The following is a 21,311-nucleotide window of genomic DNA, read 5'->3' on the forward strand; positions in this document are numbered from 1 at the left end:
TCAATGCTTAGATCCAAGAATCTGACATTAGTCATGGTTCCAGTTCTCTGGGTGGGGCAAGATGCAGTTTGTTCTGATGAAAAGTGCAACTAAGGGGAGGAAACTCAGTGGGGAATTAGCTGGTAAGAGGAAAACTCTTTAGAATCAAGTGGTACTTGGTTTTCATAGCCAAAGTGAAAAACCTCACAGTGGAAAAAAAATTGTATTTCCTGCTTTAGAGAAAGCTCCAGGGGATCATAAGCCACAGTTACAGAGCTCTTGGAGAACACTGACTCTCTGTCGCTACCAAGGGGGAGGTTAAGATGAATATTTTACTTCATCCAATTTGGGAATCTAGTTCGAACCCAGAGGAATGGAGATTGTTTAAGACAGAATAGTTGAGTTCTTGTTCATGGTTCATATCTTGTCCTCATTATGTCCCTAAGTGATTTTCCCAAATCTTTGTGGTTTCCAACTCTCTTCCCTCCTCTTGTCATATGTAAATAGCTCTCCATACAAGATTAGGGAAAGGAAATAAGTTAGAATTAAGGTAGAAAGCTTTGTTTTGCAGCTGTCCCCCAAGCATTCTCCTTTGTATCTGGAAACCTATGTCTCTGTGTTTTTCTATGGGTTTACCATGTTTTCTTTAGCAGAAGCATGGGAAAAATTCTCAGAGGTCAGTAAAACCCCAGCCTATGAGAAAACTAGGACATAGCAATTTAATATACTTGGGAAAATGAGTATGAACTCAAGACTCCAAAAAGACTTATATTTTCCAACTCTGTGACTTCTCCAATGCCTCAATAGCAGTAGCATTCACTCACCACCAACTCTCATGTGTACTTATAATGCCCATATTTGGGTCTTTGATACTTTTCTCCACCAAAAGGAGCCTGGACTCCTTGGACTGTAGCAGTTTCCCAGATGACAGGAAAAAAATGGAAACGGGTCAGGAAATATCCGTCTATTGACAGAAGACAAAGATTCTTTAAAAAAACATTACAGTCAGTGCTGAAAGGGCATAGGTGTAAATTAAAGGCGTTCCCATATTCTAAATTTCAAAAAATTAAGAATCAAATGATTATTTTTATTTTTTAAGTTCACAATAATACTCAAAAGAAAAAAGTTAAAATAATAAAATGTAAGAAAAAAGGTGGATATAAGACAAAAGAATGGTGAAGATGAATAGATTTGTTTAATTTTTACTTATTAATGATATTAAATAGTGAATAAGACAGTAAGTAGTTTTTTTCTTTTCAATTTCTATGTCTTGCTAAAGGATAATTTTTAAAAGTGGGCATTATTTCTATATGACATTCTTATGTAGACATAAAATAAATCCATGTGACTCATTAATTAATGAGGGTACCAGCCCTATGTTACTACTTGGTCAAAGGAAAATTAAAAAAACACGTATATAGAGAGGCAATAAGGAATGCCCAAAGAAATTTAGAAATAGATGAAAATGCGTATATCCACAGGCAATAATAAACTACATTCGATTGTTAATTTGCATTTCTATAGACAAAAATCCTTTGTACTATTATTAGTTCACTACAGCTTACAGAGTTGTAAAATAGTTTACAGTGGAGGAAAAATATGGTTTTCTTCTACCTTTCTAAGTTCTTGGCTGGGACAAGAACAAGAAAGATTCACAAGAGAAAAGCGTATGAATTTGTTTAATATAAGTTCTACGTGACACAAGATATTTCATAAGAAAATGAAGATCTGAAGTGGTTACACCTGAGTGCTTGTTTTTTTTCTAATTTATTAATTAATTAATTTTTTGGCTGCATTAAGTCTTCATTTCTGCGCACGGGCTTTCTCTAGTTGTGGCGAGCGGGGGCTACTCTTCGTTGTGGAGCGCAGGCTTCTCATGGTGGTGGCTTCTCGTTGCAGAGCACGGGCTCTAGGCAAGCGGCCTTCAGTAGTGTGGCACACGGGCTCAGTAGTTGTGACTCGCGGGCTCTAGAGCACAGGCTTGGTAGTCGTGGCGCACGGGCTTAGTTGTTCCAGGGCATGTGGGATCTTCCCGGACCAGGGCTCGAATGCGTGTCCCCTGCATTGGCAAGCGGATTCCCAACCACTGTGCCACCAGGGAAGTCCCATACCTGAGTGTTTTAATGCTAGGTTTGATGAAGCGTAGAGAGTGCCGGAAAAATGTGATAGGGCAAAAAAGGGATATGAGCTAAGTATAGAAAACTGGGGTAAACAGCAAGTCCTGTTCAGATTCCTCTCAGAGTCTTGGAGATAAGGATGTTCTTTTCCTCCAAGTACAGGGAGGGCGCTTCTCACATAAGGGTTTCATAAACTGCTTCAGAGTAAGGTCAGAAAGTCCTTCCTGCACACACCATCTCTCAAATTTCTTCAGCTTAATATATTCAATATGCCAAGTTGCCATATTTTGTGGTAGTGTGTCCTGAACCCCACCAATGAACTGTGGAAAACTGTGCTAAACAGGAGAGTTAATACTTTTTTTTTTCTGATTTCAAAGTCTTTCACAATTTTTCCTCACAGTCTGTTTATGAAGTATATAAATGTCCTTTTTTTTGTTTGTTTGTTTTTTGCGGTACGCGGGCCTCTCACTTTTGTGGCCTTTCTCGTTGCGGAGCACAGGCTCCGGACGCACAGACTCAGCGGCCATGGCTCACAGGCCCAGCCGCTCCGTGGCATGTGGGATCTTCCCAGACTGGGGCATGAACCCGTGTCCCCTGCATCGGCAGGCGGACTCTCAACCACTGCGCCACCAGGGAAGCCCTTAAATGTCCTTATTTTTATGTCTGTATACAGGAAAGAATATACACAGGGAACAACAGAAGAAGTAGATATTGTTCCAAGAAACTCTTCAACACCAGCAGCCACATGAAGTAACCAACAGAATGGGGGTATGACAACTATTCAGCACATACAATACCGTGCAAGAAGGTAATGTATTCCAAGAAAATAAAAGAGCCAGTTATCCCAAAGAAGAGAATTGGCTACACAGACATAATCCTTAACCACCCAGGAGAAGACATCTCTATATCTTTGTTATGCGAAGTATGTTTCAAAGACCAGTAGCATCAGCATCACTTGGGAGCTTGTTAGAAATGCAGAATCTCAGGTCCTATTCCAAACCTACTGAATCAAAGTCTGTAGTTTAACAAGATTCGCAGGTGATTTGCATGTACCTTAAAGTTTACAAAACCCTGATCTAGATATTCTGCTAATTATAATGAGGTACTCATGAAACAGAAGTCGTCAATTAAACCCTCAGGTTAGACTATTAAGTCAGAGTGGTAAGCTATTTGGTTATATACTGCCAGACATAGAAAACATGAAAGAACATATCATTTTGTAGAGAGAAACCATGTGTCAAAAAATTAAAATCTATAAGAAAGGCAATTAATTAAAAGTAAGAGTGAGTATTCACTATAATAGAGGTTTAATAGAGTAACCAGTGGTTTGGGGTAGAACTGTGTGATTGGATTCCAAATCCAATTGAGAAGGAGTCATTTGTCTACCCAAACCATTTAGTGCTACTATCAGCATAATATTGTGTGTGTGTGTTTTGTCTTTATTATAAGTTGTTTAAAACATTTATAAGAACCTATGTTAATTTGTGATTTAAAGTCATTATTTATTTAATTTAATTTTCATTTTTAAATGTTTTGGCTGTGTGACACGTGGGATTTTAGTTTCCTGACCAGGGATCGCACCTGCGCCCCCTGCCTTGGAAGCGGGGAGTCTGAACCACTGGACTGCCAGGGAAGTCCCTAAGTCATTATCTAGAGAGTATAATTAAATAAGCTTATAATCAATGTTTGAATATCTGAGAAATTTGACTTGTAAATCTGTGATTTGATTTATCAGCAGTATGAATGTTGTATGAATATTTAGGATAATGTTGATTGTTCACTATTTAAAGAAATGCCAATTGCTTAATGCGTCAGTCAGGTCTCTTCTGCAATATTGATGTGTAAAGTGTAACACCCAAATCGCTTATTTCATGTTCACGGCCTGTAGCTGGGGGCTGGTGAGGATCTCTTTCAGGTTGTGTGTTGAGTTTAGGTATGTTCCATGTGTTTCTATTGTGGGACCAGTGGCTACTCAAGGATCTTTTCAAGCTAGATGGCAGAAGTGCAAGAGAAGAGTAGAAACAGGTAACTACCTTAATACCTTGGCTCAAAACTGACAGGCTCTCTTTTCTACCCATATTCCATTGTCTAAAGCATGTCACATGGCCAAGGCCAACATCAAAGAGGTAAGGAAGAATGGTCTGCCTGCAGTGAACCATGGCGAAGAGGGGAGGGAAGGAAGAATTGTGGGCAAATAATGTAGTCTACCCCATTTAATACATCTACGAGATTAAAATATTGGATAATAACCAAAGCACAAATAGTAGTGATCATTCTTCATGCACAAAAGCCTCTCATAAAGAAAAACCTTTATCAGTAACAAAGTTCTGAGGAATTAAAGACTATTTTTGTGGGGTCAAATGCAGTATGATATGAACTTATTATTATTATTATTTTTTTTTTGCGGTGCGCGGGCTTCTCACTGCTGTGGCCTCTCCCGTTGCGGAGCACAGGCTCTGGACGCGCAGGCTCAGCGGCCATGGCTCACGGGCCCAGCCGCTCCACGGCATATGGGATCTTCCCGGATCGGGGCACGAACCTGTGTCCCCTGCATTGGCAGACGGACTCTCAACCACTGTGCCACCAGGGAAGCCCTGAACTTATTATTTGATCTCAGTGTTTTTGTAGCAGGATTGCAAAATTACTGATGATAACAGAAATTTAGAAAAAAATTAGTTTCTTTATTTTGTCTATAGCTGATCTGGTCTTATGACCTGGTAGGTAGTGGGAAAGAAAAAACAAAACAAAACTAACTTGATTTGATCTGGTTTCAACGTATTCTGATCCAGTAATTTAAACCACCTCATCAAATATTTCTCAGGTTCTGAGATTTCCCACATTTTCACTTCTCACTGCCCTCCTATCTGAGAATACATGGGGAAGCATATAGTTTCTTGTATTCTTATGGTATGGGGTTGGGAGAGGGGGTCCGTATGGACTTGTCCTGTCCTGGCTTTTGATTGTGCACTGGTCAGTTCATCCAAGTTTTGGCTACAGACTTCACTTGCTCCTAAAGTTGTCTATTTTTTCCTGCTTTAATCAGAGCTTGGTCATGCCTTCCTTGTTTGCTTGGCCCTCGTTCAACTCTCTCTGGCTGCAGACCCTCTGGTTCTCTCCCCCATCCAGCCCCCGGCCAGGCTGTCCATCCTGAAAACACAGTGGGATCATCTCTTCCATTGCCACAACAGGTCCCATGGCAAGCTTCTGGCTGCCAATTCTGTGTCCGTGTTACATGGGTACCAAGGTAGGCTTCGGAGTGCAAATTAAGTTCTCTCTCTCATTCTCTCTCTCTTTCTCTCAGGGAGGGACCTCAGCACTGCAGTCTTCTAATCATACTAGGGCATCACATGGTGAAGTGAAGCCACTCAGCGTAAGTCTCCCGGAATCCCGCAAGGACAAGAAGAGCACCTTGGAGCATGAGTTTCTCATTGCTCACTTTCCCTTCCTCTGATCCCTCTTTTCCTTCTCACCATCCCAGAGACCACAGAGGAAGGTTTTCTTTTACTTCTTCTCTATCCATCCTCTTTCTACACACCTACAGAGTAGGAAGTTTCTTGGCATAGTGTTTAAGTGAAAGAGGAAAAGCTCTATGATTTTGTTTGCCAAGTCTAGCTCCTAACATGTTAAGTGGGAGCCAGAGAGATGTAGAAAATAAATCTCCTTCCCCTTGACTGTTTCTCATTGTAAAATCCTAGTTTACATGTCAGAAGCTGCCTGTTGTTTCTTTCATTCCTAATTACCACCCTTCCCCAAAGATGGGTGCTTTAACTCTTTAAAGAGAAGGTCAAGACTAGGAAAAGAAAAAGAGAAAAACGTGAATTTTTCAAAGTTCAGCTGCCGTTGCACTGACACTCTGTACTTGTCAGGGCTCAAGTTGAACAATACTTCAGACAATCAGATTTGCTTCCACTCTTAGGTCTACTATCTTCATAGGCAACATGGTGGAGCACAGTTTAGGGCATACATGACCTGAGGTTGACATTCACTTGTAAACAGCCATTAATTTTGTGTGTGTGTGTGTGTGTGTGTGTGTGTGTGTGTGTTTTGGGGGTTGGGGGGGCAGCCAGGAGTGATGAGACTTATCTAAGAATAGGAAAGAAAAATAGATTAATCATCTCCCAATTACTTATCATTACAGGCTAGGCAATAGAAATCATTTTCATTTATCACCCACCCTTAACCTCTGATCAAAACAAGTCTCACTTGGGCTTCCCTGGTGGCGCAGTGGTTGAGAATCCGCCTGCTGATGCAGGGGACACGGGATCGTGCCCCGGTCCAGGAGGATCCCACATGCCGCGGAGCAGCTGGGCCCATGAGCCATGGCCACTGAGCCTGCACGTCCGGAGCCTGCGCTCCGTAATGGGAGAGGCCACAACAGTGAGAGGCCCGCGTACCGCAAAAAAAAAAAAAAAAAAAAAAAGAAGTCTCACTTGCATTGTCATGAATCCTGTGCCCCCTCTCTGTGGCCAGACTAAGGGATGTACAACCTTAGGACAATGAGTTGCTGCACTGTGGCATTCAGCGTCTCAGAAGGAGATACCACCTCTTCTCCTGGTGGACAACCACCTGGGAGGATTAAGAGCACTGCTCTAATAAGAGCCGTAACTCACGGAATTAATGCTGCTCCTACTGTTCAGGGCTTTTAAGAAATAGAAACCACTTCATACATGCTCCTCTCCAGAGTAGAGTTTTGTAGAAACTCCTAGAGGAGATTTCAAACCAATTCCCAAATCCATCAGGACTTGTTAAGATCTGGGAAATGATTCCTCCAATGAGGAAATGCCACATCTACTGTGTCTATTCTATTACTGGGCTGGCAGCTGGGGTTAGCAGAGATACCTTGGTAACAAAACACTTTGATAGCCTCGTGTCCTGTGGAGTGGTACTCTGAGAGTTACAGCCTTCTTGGTAGAATATTTTCTCCTTTATATATCTCCTTGGGCCTTTAAAATCCTTTTAAAACTCAGAATCATATTGATATAGACTTTATGGGAAAATCCAGACTCTTAGATTGATGATCTAGTCAAGAGGAGAGCTGCAAATATTTTAGAACCATTCTCGGCAAAGGGAGAAACAGCATCCTAGGGACAGCTACTGTATTACTCACTGCTCTCTCTGCAATGTGAGCTCAGTTGCCATGAGAATGAGGCCAGTGAGGCTAAAGTTGTATGTTCAGGTCTCCAGGGTACAGTCATTTTGACTCTGCTTCGTGGCCTTATATGAGCATTCCAACCCCAGGCTGCTCCTGACCATAAGGAAAGCAAACAAGTGCCTGAAATGATGTCTCGAAGCTCAGGTCTTACTGACCCCTTAGACAGACAGAGCCTTTCCAGTTCTAATGACCTAGGGGACTGTAACTGTAGCATAGCCGAAGAGTCTCAGCGTTTTCAGTTTTTGCTGTAAACCTTGTCAAATGCAACCACCAGTTACAACTCACCGAAGTTACATATTATATCTGGGTAGAGGTCCTTACAGATCCTTGATCCCAGGTACCAAATTTGGGTGGATTCAAAGATGCCTGGGGCTCCAAGAAAAAGCTCAAGAAGATTTAATATTTTTTATGTATAAAACAGTGGTCTGGACTTCCCTGGCAGTCCAGTGGTTAAGACTCTGCGCTTCAGTGCAGAGCGCAGGGGTTCTATCCCTGGTCGGGAAACTAAGATACCACATGCCTTGGCACAGCTAAAACAAAACCAAAAACAAACAGTGATCTTCCTCAGGTACATGGGGGATGAGCACTGCCCCTGGAGGGAGTATTTAAGAATCTCTGAGAGAAAATATTCATTTTTAAGGTTTATTTAATATTATAATATACCTTGGGAATTGGATATTAAATGAACTTTTCCTGTTATCTCAAAGTTTCAGCAGAAGCTTTGTAAGGGAGAAAACTTTTCCTCTAGCCCTCTAGGTTCTTCTGGCTGCTCTATTAGTTAAGTTACCATAAGAGAGATTAATAGGAGATAAACAAATTTAATTACATGTGTATAGGAGCCCCACAAAATCAATGAGATGCTCCTGACAGACAATTGAGGCTTAGATGCCTTTCTGAGCTAAGAAGAAGCGGGTAGGGTCCTGGGGCTTCTAAGGGAAGGAAAACAATTCGCAAGAAGATGGCAAGAGCAAGTGTTTGGTAAACAAATATTTGCCTTGCCATGCAGAGACAGTGGGAGACAGAGAGGACTTTGAATAAACAGACCCTGCCCAGTTCCCCCCAGCCTATCACACTTAGCCCATATTCTCTGTAGTTGTCTCTGGTGATATCATTCTTCCTGGACTAGGCCCTTTATCTATGGATTAAAGATCTAAATGTAAGGCCAGACACTATAAAACTCTTAGAGGAAAACATAGGCAGAACACTCTTTGACATAAATCACAGCAAGATCTCTTTTGACCTACCTCCTAGAGAAATGGAAATAAAAACAAAAATAAATAAATGGTACCTAATTAAACTTAAAAGTTTTTGCACAGCAAAGGAAACCATTAACAAGATGAAAAGACAACCCTTAGAATGCGAGAAAATATTTGCAAATGAAGCAAGTGACAAAGGATTAATCTCCAAAATATACAAGAAGCTCATGCAGCGCAGTATCAAAAAAACAAACAACCCAATCCAAAAATGGGCAGAAAACCTAAATAGACATTTTTTCAAAGAAAACATACAGATGGCCAACAAACACATGAAAAAATGCTCAACATCACTAATTATTAGATAAATGCAAATCAAAACTACAATGAGGTATCACCTCACACCAGTTAGAATGGCCATCATCAAAAAATCTACAAACAATAACTGCTGGAGAGGGTGTAGAGAAAAGGGAACCCTCTTGCACTGTTGGTGGGAATGAAAATTGATACAGTCACTATGGAGAACAGTATGGAGGTTCCTTAAAAAACTACAAATAGAACTACCATATGACCCAGCAATCCCACTACTGGGCATATACCCAGAGAAAACCATAATTCAAAAAGACACATGCACCCCAATGTTCATTGCAGCTCTATTTACAATAGCCAGGACATGGAAACAACCTAAATGCCCATCGACAGATGAATGGATAAAGAAGATGCAGTACATATATACAATGGAATATTATTCAGCCATAAAAAGGAACGAAATTGGGTCATGTGTAGAGACATGGATGGACCTAGACAGTGTCATACAGAGTGAAGTAAGTCAGAAAGAGAAAAACAAATATCATATATTAACGCATATGTGTGGAATCTAGAAAAATAGTATAGATGATCTTATTTGCAAAGCAGAAATAGAGACACAGATGTAGAGAACAAATGTGTGGGTACCAGTGGGGACAAGGGGGAAAGGTGGGAGGAACTGGGAAATTGGGATTGACACATATACACTATCGATACTATATATAAAATAAGCAACTAATGAGAACATACTGCCTAGCACAGGGAACTCTACTTAATGCAGTGTGGTGACCTAAATGGGAAGGAAATCCAAAAAAGAAGGGATGTATGTGTATGTATAGCTGATTCATTTTACTGTACAGTAGAAACTAATACAACATTGTAATGGAACTATACTCCAATAAAAATTAATTTAAAAAATAAATTCTTTTAGGCAGTTGAGGGGGAGGAGAAAAGCTCTTCCTAAGTCTTTCGAGCCTCTGTTGTCTTCAACTCAAAATAATCCATTGACCAAACTGGCACATTTTGGGGAGGCTTGTTCTAAATTCCTTCAGTTTCAAAGTCCCAAAATAATACAAAAGTACTAATAACTCTCACACTCTAAAGAAGAGGTGAGGCTACCTCAGGATGGCCCCATCCTGCTGCCATCGCCCATGACCCACTTCCAGACTATCTGAGAAAATAGGGGGCTTTCAAGTTTGAAAGAGACTTGGGAGGAGGGCAGGGTGCTGTGCATTTCTTCTTCTTGCCTCCAAGAAGGAGGGATGTGGAAGGGAGAGACTGAAGCTTCATCTGAAGCCAGGTGCAATAGGCTTCAATGGAACCACTTGGAGAACTTGACATACATCCCTGGAGTTGGGGGGACACAGAGCTTGACACTGAACGCACACCTGAAAAGTCTGAAGTTGAGGGGTTGCACCTGGACTTGACAGGGTAGAAAGTGTTCAGCAGGTGAAGAACACAAGCATATTTCTCCTGGGCTAGAGTGGACCCTGCAGATTAAACCGGGGCATGGGTTGTTGTCTTGAAATTGGCCATGCCCAAGAGGGCCTTCTGATAAGGGTGAGGGAACCACAGCGGGAAGAAGCTACAGATGAACCTTCAGATGCGGAAGCAGAGTCCGTGTCCCTTAAGGAGGCATCACCTACATCAAAGGAAGTGGAGACAGCTGATCCCAGAGGCGGGAGGTTACAGAGGGGGTTAGGGTGGGGCTTCACCAGAGAACCCAAAATGGTTCCCCAGAAGGAAAGAGGATGCATTTGGAAACGGGCACACCCAGATTAAAACTGTACTCATCAAGGACTGTTCCTTCCCGTTATGCTTCTCCTTCACCCCTGCTCCAAACCTATAAAGGCTTCTGAACTGCAGCCAGCAGGCGGGGGGAAGGATAACATGAGACAGAGAGAAGAAACTGAGGCATCACCCCTGCAGGTCTTGATTTCATTTGAGCAGAAAGGAGGGAGGAGAGATGTTTTCAATCGCATGAGAGTTTAGAGTTTTGATGTTTCACTGAACTGGATTATTTAAGACCTGAAAACAGGAGAACATTCTTTTATTACCAAGAATGGCAAGAAAAGCTATGCAATCTGCCAAAGGTTTCATCCAAGGGACAGAAAAGAACAATCAGAGAGGATTTGCAAGGGAAGTGGGGAGAAAAAACGACAGTTTTTTGCTTGCACCCTGTGGAGTCTGGATTATTCAATACACTGGTTATAATTTTAAATTTTTATATATTTTTTTCTAAAACAAACTACAGAAAGGGTTGAGATACTTATGTATATTAAAGGGGGTGTGATATAGTGAACCACTAAACACCCTCCTTATATAGAGAATATGTAACACAAATATATAATATTCCTTGTGCTATACTATATATCTTTGTCCCTTATCTATTTTATACATAGTAGTTTATATCTGTTAATCCCATACTCCTAATTTGTCCCTCCCCTCTTCCCTCTCCCCTTTGGTACCACAAGTTGGTTTTCTATATCTGTGCATCTGTTTCTGTTCTGCATATACATTCATTTGTATTATTTTCTAGATTCCATGTATCATATAGTATTTGTCTTTGACATTTCACTAAGCATAATATTCTCTAGGTCCATCCATGTTGCTGCAAATGGCAGAAATTCTTTTTCATGGTTGAGTAATACTCCATTGTATATATACACCACATCTTCTTTATCCATTCGTCTGTTGATGGGCGCTTGGATTGCTTCCATGTCTTGGCTATTGTAAATAGTGCTGCTATGAACATTGGGGTGCATGTATCTTTTAGAATTAGTGTTTTTATTTTTTCTGGATATACTCTGGAGTGGTCATATGTTTAAAACAAACAAAAAATAATTCAACTCTAAGCTGCTGGTATTTGGGAATGATAATGATAATCTGGGGATAGGAAAGAATAAAGAATAATGATAATAATAATAGTAATGATAATGGTAATATAGGTATAAATTTTTTGCCTTTTATCTCAAGTCAAAGAATGTTTCCCATTTAGGCAGGTGCTCAAAGGAAAGGACCGTCTTTTTTTTTTTTAAGCATTTTGTTTTTGTTTGTTTATTTTATTATTTAATTTTTTATTTTTGGCTGTGTCAGCTCTTAGTTGCAACACACGGGATCTTTGTCGTGGAATGAGGGCTCTTCATTGTGGCACGCGGGCTTCTGTCTAGTTGTGGCATACGGGTTTTCTCTCTCATGGTGCACGGGCTCCAGAGCGCATGGGCTCTGTAGTTTGCAGCAGGTGGGCTCTCTCGTTGAGGCATGTGGGTTCAGCAGTTGCGGCACGCAGGCTTAGTTGCCCCGCGGCATGTGGGATCTTAATTCCCCGACTAGGGATCAAACCCGCTTACCCTGCATTTCAGGGTGGATTCTTTACCACTGGACCACAAGGGAAGTCCCGGAAAGGGACGTCTTTTAATTCTCTGCATGGAAGAGTGTGTTTGCATAGAATTTAATCTTCTCTTCAGAACACTTTCCTATAAGTCATTTTATTTTGCTCCCTAACAACTATGTGAAATCCATCTATAAACCGATGCTATTAAAAAGGAAGTGAAGTATAGTGGGTGTTATTATCCATATTTTTCAGATGAGAAAGCTAAAGTCAGGTGAGTTGTCCCGAATTGACCAGCTGGTTAGTATAAACTCCTTGAAGGTAGATATGGGGTCTTAAAAATCATTGTAGGGCTTCCCTGGTGGCGCAGTGGTTGAGAGCCTGCCTGCTGATGCAGGGGACACAGGTTCGTGCCCCAGTCCAGGAAGATCCCACATGCCGCGGAGAGGCTGGGCCCGTGAGCCACGGCCGCTGGGCCTGCGCGTCCGGAGCCTGTGCTCCGCAACAAGAGAGGCCATGGCAGTGAGAGGCCCGCGTACCGCCAAAAAAAAAAAAAAAAAAATTCTAATTCCAGCACATGGCACAGTGCTTGATACAGGAGAGGTTCTCAATAGCGGTTTGTTGAATGAATAAACGAATGTATAAACTACAGACAGAGAGGGCACTGGGACCCAGCTCAGCCTACTTCTAGTCCAGTGTTCTTCCTGCTCACCAGTGTCTGGACACACAACTTATATAGAATTTATGTAGAAGAGGATCTGGCTGGAGCCCTTAACGTTCTTCTGTATTTCTGGTGACCAGAAGGTTGTTTTAGGGCCATATGATACCTGAGGAAAACATGGTTTGGTAGATGCTGGGGTCATCTGTCAAGTACTGCCAGGTGGAGAGAGAGAACTGAAGTAGCCTGGGACTTAGTGACCTGGCTTCACCCAAAGGTGCTTGGCTCACTCAGGGTGGGTGGAATGGTGTTAGGGAAGCTCATGCCTATGGAGGACAGAGGGGTCTGTGAGCATGCCTGGCTGAATCCCTGTAGAAGGTGAGCTGGTCAAACTTCTTTCATTAATCACTTATATTCTTCATTTGGTAAAATTGTATTGAAGATGTACTGTGTACCAGACACTACTTAGGAGAAGGAAAACCTTCTACAAATGGCAAATTTTTCTTCCTCTGGACACCCCATCATCCCCATTGTCTCTGACCTACTTCGGGCCAGAGAAGATAGGTCTGGAGGTCAGAGGCATAGGTCCTGGTCCCATGTCTGTCACCAACTCCCTGTGAGATCTTGGGTAAGCCCCTGTACCAGATATCTTTGAATGTCCCCTACAGATTTACTTTCCACTCTCTTCCACCTTGCTCCTTGCCCTGGGAGGCTAGCCTGGATGAACTGCATCAGTGGGGCCTCTTTCCTTCTGGCTTTGGTTGAATTCAGCAAAAGTAGTGCGCTGGCTGGAGTATGAAGGAGGAGAGTGAGGTCAGGGTATTTAGTCCTCTAGCTCCCACCTACCCAGATCGCTTCCCATACAGCACCCCTGGTTTTAGTAACTGCTTCTTTCTCCTTCAGACATGATGGTAAAACTTTCCCACTGATTCTGGCTCTGTTGCTTTTCCTAAGACCTGGCCACAGCTTTATTATAAACAGACCCTTTATTAAATTCTCCTTAATTACCCCTCTTAATATAGTCAGTAAATCCTTCTGAGCCTGTTTCTCAATTTGCATATCATAATGTAGGGAAATTGTTATTATTTTAATATTATAACAGGTTTTAAGCAAAATTTCTCTCAGGAGAGAACCATCTTGTCTTGGAAGAACACCGTGCTAGATAGTTGGTGTATTGTCTATTGCTGTGTAGAAAATCACTACAAACTTAGCAGCTTAAAATCACTACAAACTTAGCAGCTTAAAATAAAAATACAACATTTATTGTCTCACAATTTCTGTGGGTCAGGAGTTTGGGTACAGCTTAGCTGGGTCCTCTGATTAGGGTCTCACGCAACCACAAACAAGACGTGGTCTTATCTGGAGGATTGGGTGGGGGAAGAACTGCTTCCAAGCTCAATTAGATTGTTAACAGAATTCATTTCCTTTTAGTGGTAGGACTGAGGGTCCCAGCTTCTTGCTACATCTAGAAGCTGCCCTCAACTCCTAGAGACCATACAGTCCATAGAAGCTTCCCACAGTTCCTTGCCTGTGGACCTCACGATACGGCTGCTTACTTCATCAAGACAGCAAGCAAAGTCTCTAGAGGGAGGTGCTAGCAAGCCAGGGTCTTATATAAGGTAACATAAACACAGAAGTGACATCCCATCACCTTGGCCTCATTCTATTGATTAGAAACATATCACAGGTCTTGTCCACACTCAACAGGAGGGAATTATACAAGGGCATGAATGATGGGAATTAGGGTTCATGAGGGCATCCTAGAGATTCTGTCTGCCACATTTGGGAGAGAAGGTAAGTCCTGCTGAGGACTTGGATGTTGGGTATGGTCAAGATTTGAAATGAGTAATTTAAATAAGATATCCCTAAATTGGTGCATTTATTAAGGCACCTATTAAGCCTAAGATGACCATATGTCTTGGTTGTGTGGATCAGTGTCAGTTTAAACAACAAATTATACAATCACCAAATTAAGGCCCTCCTATATGTCAGGATCTGCATAGTCAAAAGAGAGACTAAGACAAAGCTTTCTATGTGTTTCTATATGATCCTTATCACAAATGCTATCAGGTAAATATTGTTCTTCCCACTTGACAAATTTCAAAAGTGAGGCTCAGAGATGTTAAATAATTTGTTTAAGATCACACTGCTGTTAAGTGGCAGCGCCAAGATGCAAGTCCATACCTGTCTCATCCTAAAACTTGTCTTCTTTTCATTCTTTTTTCATCCTAATGTACGAGGGATGTTTGGGATATTTACTATAAGCCAAGTTGAATTGTGTACTGCTTATTTTCCCGTAATATATCCCTTTTACAGAGAGCTTTAGGAACTCGCCTAACTTCACACATTTTAGTTTAGTTTAGTTTAGTTTAGAACCAAGTGAATTATGGTTTGAATTAATTAGGAGGCTTTTGGTTGCAAGTAACAGAATATCTGCCTAAACATGGCTAAACAATGGGAGTCTATTATCTTACATAAAAAGATGTCTAGATGTAAGAAGTTCCAGAATGTTTAATGCTGCTTGAGCTCTTGGTCAGCTAGACTGCAATTTCATTGTTTTTCTCCTCATGGTCACAAAATAATTGCTACCATTGTAAACATTATGCCCTCATCAGACAATATCAGCAATAGGAAAGGATTTTCTTCTCATATGACTCTCTTTCAACAGGGAATTTAAAAAATAACCTTCAGCTGATTTCCCCTTATAATTAATTGACCCCCAATGTATCACAGTTTTATACTTAAGCCAATGAAATAAAGGGAAATGAGATTACCAGGACTGGCTTAAGCCAATTATGATTTATTCCCAGAGGCAGAATTGACCTTCCCGGAGCATTTTGCTGCCTGATGCTTGAACGAGTTTGGCATTCTAGTAGTGATGGAGAAAGGAAGAAATGTAGTTGGATCCACAGTGTCTGCTACAGGGTTCTATGCCAAAGACTTATAACAGTGAAAGCCTCATAACAATGGACCTGCATGGGCAGGGTCACTGTGCTGAGTCACTGCTTCTTATGGGTTGGAGGGGACACTCCTTAATAACTACCGCCTCTCTGTCTTCCCTTCCAGGTGGCTTAATGCAAAAAGTTAGGTTCAAGCTTCTGACTTTACACTTGTGATAAATAACCATCATTCTTTGGTACATGGTGTTTTCCATAAAGCATATTATTGTTCCAAATTCTTACTACTTTGCTTCAAATATTTTTGAAGAAAGAACAATACGAGTCATCTTTCCCAGGACTGGAAATGTGACTACCTCCCTTTGGAAACAGCACACAACTATGTAACTGAAAATGGCAAGCACTCTCATCATCAATTTGTGGTCCTGGTATAACAGTAACACAGTAATATAATCATAATAGTAATGGTTAATAATAACAATAGCTACCATTTATTGAATGGTGCCAACCACTGGGCTGAGAATATTTATACACGCATATATTTTTTTCTTTTTTTTTTTAAATTGAAGTAGAGTTGATTTACAATACTGTGTTAGTTTCAGATATACAGCAAAGTGATTTAGTTATACATATATATTTTTTTCAGGTTATTTTCCATTTAGATTATTATAAGATATTGAATACAGTTCTCTGTGCTATTCAGTAAATCCTTGTTGCTTATCTGTTTTATATATAGTTGTGTGTTTCTGTTAATCCCATACTCCTCCCCCCTGCCCTTTCCCCCTTGGTAACCATAAGTTTGTTTTCTATGTCTGTGAGACTATTTCTGTTTTGTAAATAAATTCATTTGTATTATTTTTTAGATTCCACATATAAGTGACATCATATGGTATTTGTCTTCTCTGTCTGAATAATTTCACTTAGTATTATGATATTTTCTAGGTCCATCTGTGTTGCTGCAAATGGCATCATTTCATTCTTTCTTATGGCTGAGTAGTATTGCATTGTATATATGTACCACGTCTTCTTTATCCATTCATCTATTGATGGATACTTACTTAGGTTGCTTCCATGTCTTGGCTATTATAAATAGTGCTGCTGTGAACACTGGGGTGCATACACACATACATTTCTTTTTTAATGTAGTGTTACCTTTAAGTACAAGTCATGTCACTTAGAGATCATTTTATCCACTGCTCTGTTTGGCCGCCAGTCTCTTGCCTCTCTCCTCAGCAATGGTAAGGTGGATACAGTTTCCACGGGGAAGAGAGATCCATGGTTTGTTGCCCAGTGTCAGGTTTGATGAAGTAAGTAATCTTGCCAGTCTCCAAATCAATTTGAATAGTGTCATTCATCTTGATGAGGGGACCAGGGTAGCGGATGGTGTGAGCATAGTGGGTCACCAGATGAGGGATTCCTTTTGTCCCCACAAAGATCTTTCTCACTTTGCACAACTTATATTTGGCCTCCTCTGGTGTAATATGATGAACAGCAAAATGACCCTTGGTTTCATAGGTCAGATGAAAATTCTCTCCAGTCTTGTCAACGCTGATGACATATATAAAACCAGTAGGGTAGGTTATATCAGTGTGGATATTGTCATCAATCTAAATGAAATGCTGCATGCAGATCTTCTTTACTTCATCTCCTGTTAGGGCATACTTAAGTCTGTTCCTTAGGAAAATGATTAGGGGGAGACGTCCCCTCAGCTTGTGGGGTCCTCTAGATGGACAAGGAACAAACACACCAGTCAGTTTATCCAGCATCCAATGCTCTGGAGCTGCTACGCGCTTCAGTTGCTTCTTGGGACCACGAGCCATGGCTGCGCTAGGCATGAAAAGAGCCACACATATATTTTTTTAAAAAATTATTTATTTAATATTTTATTTTTGGCTGTGTTGGGTCTTCGTTGCTGGGTGCGGGCTTTCTCTAGTTGCGGCGAGCAGGGGCTACTCCTCATTGCGGTGCTCGGGCTTCTCGCTGCGGTGGCTTCTCTTGTTGTGGAGCATGGGCTCTAGGCGCACAGGCTTCACTAGTTGTGGCACTCAGGCTCAGTAGTTGTGGTGCACGGGCTTAGCTGCTCCGCGGCATGTGGGATCTTCCCCAACCAGGGCTTGAACCCGTGTCCCCCGCACTGGCAGGGAGATTTTTAACCACTGCGCCCCCCGGGAAGTCCCCACACATACCTTTTTAATCCTCATAACAATGACATGAGATAGGGTTGAATATCCCTATTTTATACGCAAGAGAACTAAGGGGGAGGTTATGGGACTTGCCCAATTTTACACAGCTGAGAGTTAAGCTTTGAATCCTGTCCACTGATTCAGAGCAAGACTGCTGAATGTCTGTGGTGTGCTGCTCTCACTGAGCTCATGACCTCACCTGCTACAGATGAAGAACAAGGGTGTGGAAAGGGAGTGGGAAGAGAGATGTCTTCTAAAGGCTGAAACTGATCACCATGCGGGAGGATTTCAAAGTTCATTTGTAAGAAGACAAACCTCAAGTTAGAGTTTTAGAGAAACATTATTGTATTGTCAAGGTTATCTGGGGTCAAACCTAAGCTTTACCATTTTCTAGCTGCATAGCCCGGGACAGATTATTTCTGCTGTCACTGTCTCCAGGTCTTCATGTATAAATAGAGATAATAATAGTCCCTACTGCATAGAACTACAGGGAAGATTAAATGAGTTAATGGACATAAAGCACTTAAAACAGTGGCTGAAATTTTATGTCATTGACAGGATGTTGAAATAATAGGGGAAATAATGTGAGTCAGATGAGCTTGGGTTTAAATCCTGACTCAGCTACTTAGCTACCGTGTGACCCGGACCAAAATGTTAGACTTTGTGTACCTAATGTATGGCTTGCATTAACAAACAGGTTTTAAGAATATGACCTGTTTTAGCACTACAACATTACCCCTTCGCCTACAATCATTTCTTCCTATTTTGATAGGTCTGATTGATAACAAGTGACTTATTAAAATCAGGTTGATGCTGCTTTGAGTATACCGGCTCAGATTCCTCTACCTTAAAGATAAGTAGACCTCAGTATATTATCTCAATTAATGTCTGGCTAAAGGATTTTCACAAGTGAAACATTTAGTACTGAAAGGAGGGGGAAATGTTAGTAAAGGTGGTAACAGTTATCCACTAGGTATTTCATCCTCTGAATCTCTCAGCAAAGGAATCTGGATACTGAGTAGGAGGCAAACATATGTGCCTAGTTGCTGTTGCTGCTTGTAATAAATATCTTTAAGCAGAAGTGCTGCTAGTGCTACAGTTTTGGGCAGTTCCCCAACTGTCCCAATACTTTCTTCTTCCAAAATCATTCCTCCTCCCTATCTTAAATAGATTTTTTTAGAGTATATGGTTTCTTTAGAGCCCTGTTTTGGGCCAGATGCTACATAAGAGTGAAATCTGACAAATGAATTCACTCAAGGGTGTTAGTGACCTGTATAACTGCAGTTTACAGTAAGTGACCAGAAAGAACTGCAACTTACAAAATTAGATACATGAATTTCTAACAAGAGTCTGGGTGGGTAGAGATGTTAAGAGTCGGAGACTCTCTAAGGCTCCTCCCGTCTCACGTGGTCTACTTTCCATCAAAAAGCTTACATTGGCCCCGGTGTACTAGACTTCAGTATATGTACCAGTTTACACCCCAAGCAAGCTAAGAGGAAGGTAGGACTCCAGTGGGGCTGTAGAGATTCACTTCCTTTGGTTTTATGTCTTCATTTGGGGCAGGGTCTTTTCCCTGGACATAAGCCAAGCACATTTAGTCACACCAAAATATCTTTTAGCCTGAATAATATGAACAGTTATAGCTATAATTTTATCTTACAATTATTCTTTTTTCTGTTACCTAAGGTTAAGCCTGCCCTGTGGTGAAGTTGTTATTTTGTAAAATTTTTTATTATGAGAGACCCAAACTCCATATAACTCAGGCCAGAAGACAAACTGCTGTCCTGAAATTGCTCAAGCTATGGCCCAAATGTCCACCTACCTTTAAACTTTATGGAGATGGGCTAAAAGTATTTCCACTTTGGTAAGCACCAGGGGTTCAGATGAGTACTTATGGGAATCATGATTTGCTGGACTGCCATTCTGCTTTCTGAGATAAAATGGTAATCAATTTTTAAGCGGAAGACTTTTTACGATGCAACTGACAGACCAAAAGCAATTTTCAGTTTTTCACCAGGATCCAGGGAGTAGAACTCCCTACCACACCAATAAACATTTCTTGGCACCCGCTTGCTAGATGTGCCTAGAGCTCTCGGCAGAAGCTATAATAAACTCGTCCTTCTTCCCTCTATCACACCAGCCATTCACAGACGATTTATAGTGCTTTCTGAGAAAGGCAATTCTCAGCCCTAAGGGACATCAAAATGAAAAGCACACCAAATGAAGTATTTAATTTCATCAACCCAAGAATTAAGTAAAAAGTCTTTTTCTCTGTAGGGTTTATAACCGCAAAGTAGCCTTCTGTTAGAGAGACTTGATTACATGAGCCCTTATGAAATAAACTCCTGGCATAGATTATGTGACATTTAAAATTGTAGCAGAGAATAACATTAGAAGGTAAACTTGTTCAATTCATTCCTTATAAGACCACATGCATTTTTTGTACCATAACAAATAGATCCTATAATATATCAATATGATAGAAGTTTATTTCTTTTCATTTTTTAAATGAATAGACTCTTTTTTAGAGTAATTTTAGGTTTATAGAAAAATTGATTAGGAAGTACAGAGTTCCGACCCACTTCCTCCACTGCCTCCCCCACCCCCGCCCCAGAGTTTCTCCTATTATTAACATCTTGCATTAGTGTAGTACACGTGTTGCAATTGAGCCTATACTGATCCATTATTATTGACTAAAGTACTTAGTTTACAATAGGGTTCACTCTCTGTGTTGTCCATTCTCTGGGTTTAAACAAATGTATAAGGTATGTCGTATCCACCATTACCGTATCATACAGAATAGTTTCACTGTCCCAAAGATCCCTGTTCTCCATCTATTTATTCCTTTCCTCCCCCTGACCCCTGGCAACCACTGAACTTTTTCTATCTCCATAGTTTTATCTTTTCCAGAATGTCATATAGTTGGCATTGTACAGTATGTAGCCTCTTCACACCGGTTTCTTTCACTTAGCCGTATGCATTTGTAGGAGAGCAAAATTGGCCATCCCAAAATGTCTCTTTGGCTTGTGGTTTATTTTGAACTGAGAACAATCAAGGCCTGAAAGACTCAGGAAGAAACTTTGACCTTTCTCTTAGCTGCCTCAAGCATTTAAAGGCCCTGTTCCCAGAATAGAGCTGTCACCAGGGATATATGGAAAGAATATGGGGTAGGTGTGGTAGGGGAGACTTGGCAGGGCCTGGGGATCAGAGTCCACTGTGTGTCCCATTGCCTTTGAGTGGCCCAGAAAACATTTGTTTACCAAACATTTGCTTTTCCAACTTCATGTGAATTGCCTTCCTCTGCTTTGAAGTCCCAAACTACTACTTTAAACATCCTCTTTTGTCTTTAGCTGAAGAGGGCATTTAAGGTGAGGGTTTCAGCCATTTTGGTGGGTTACTCAGTTTTCCTGGGTCTCTCCCATGTACACATGTTATTAAACTTTTGTATAATTCTCTCCTATTAATCTGTCTCATGTCAATTTAATTCTTAGACCA

General features: G+C 41.1%; 1 pseudogene; it reads right to left on the minus strand.

Moving 5' to 3' along the window:
- Positions 1–16,812: 16,812 nt before the first annotated feature.
- On the minus strand, positions 16,813–17,461 carry LOC137228566 (small ribosomal subunit protein eS4, X isoform-like; annotated as a pseudogene).
- Positions 17,462–21,311: the final 3,850 nt, after the last annotated feature.

Source organism: Pseudorca crassidens, chromosome 8, assembly GCF_039906515.1.
Source record: "Pseudorca crassidens isolate mPseCra1 chromosome 8, mPseCra1.hap1, whole genome shotgun sequence".
NCBI lineage: Eukaryota > Metazoa > Chordata > Mammalia > Artiodactyla > Delphinidae > Pseudorca > Pseudorca crassidens.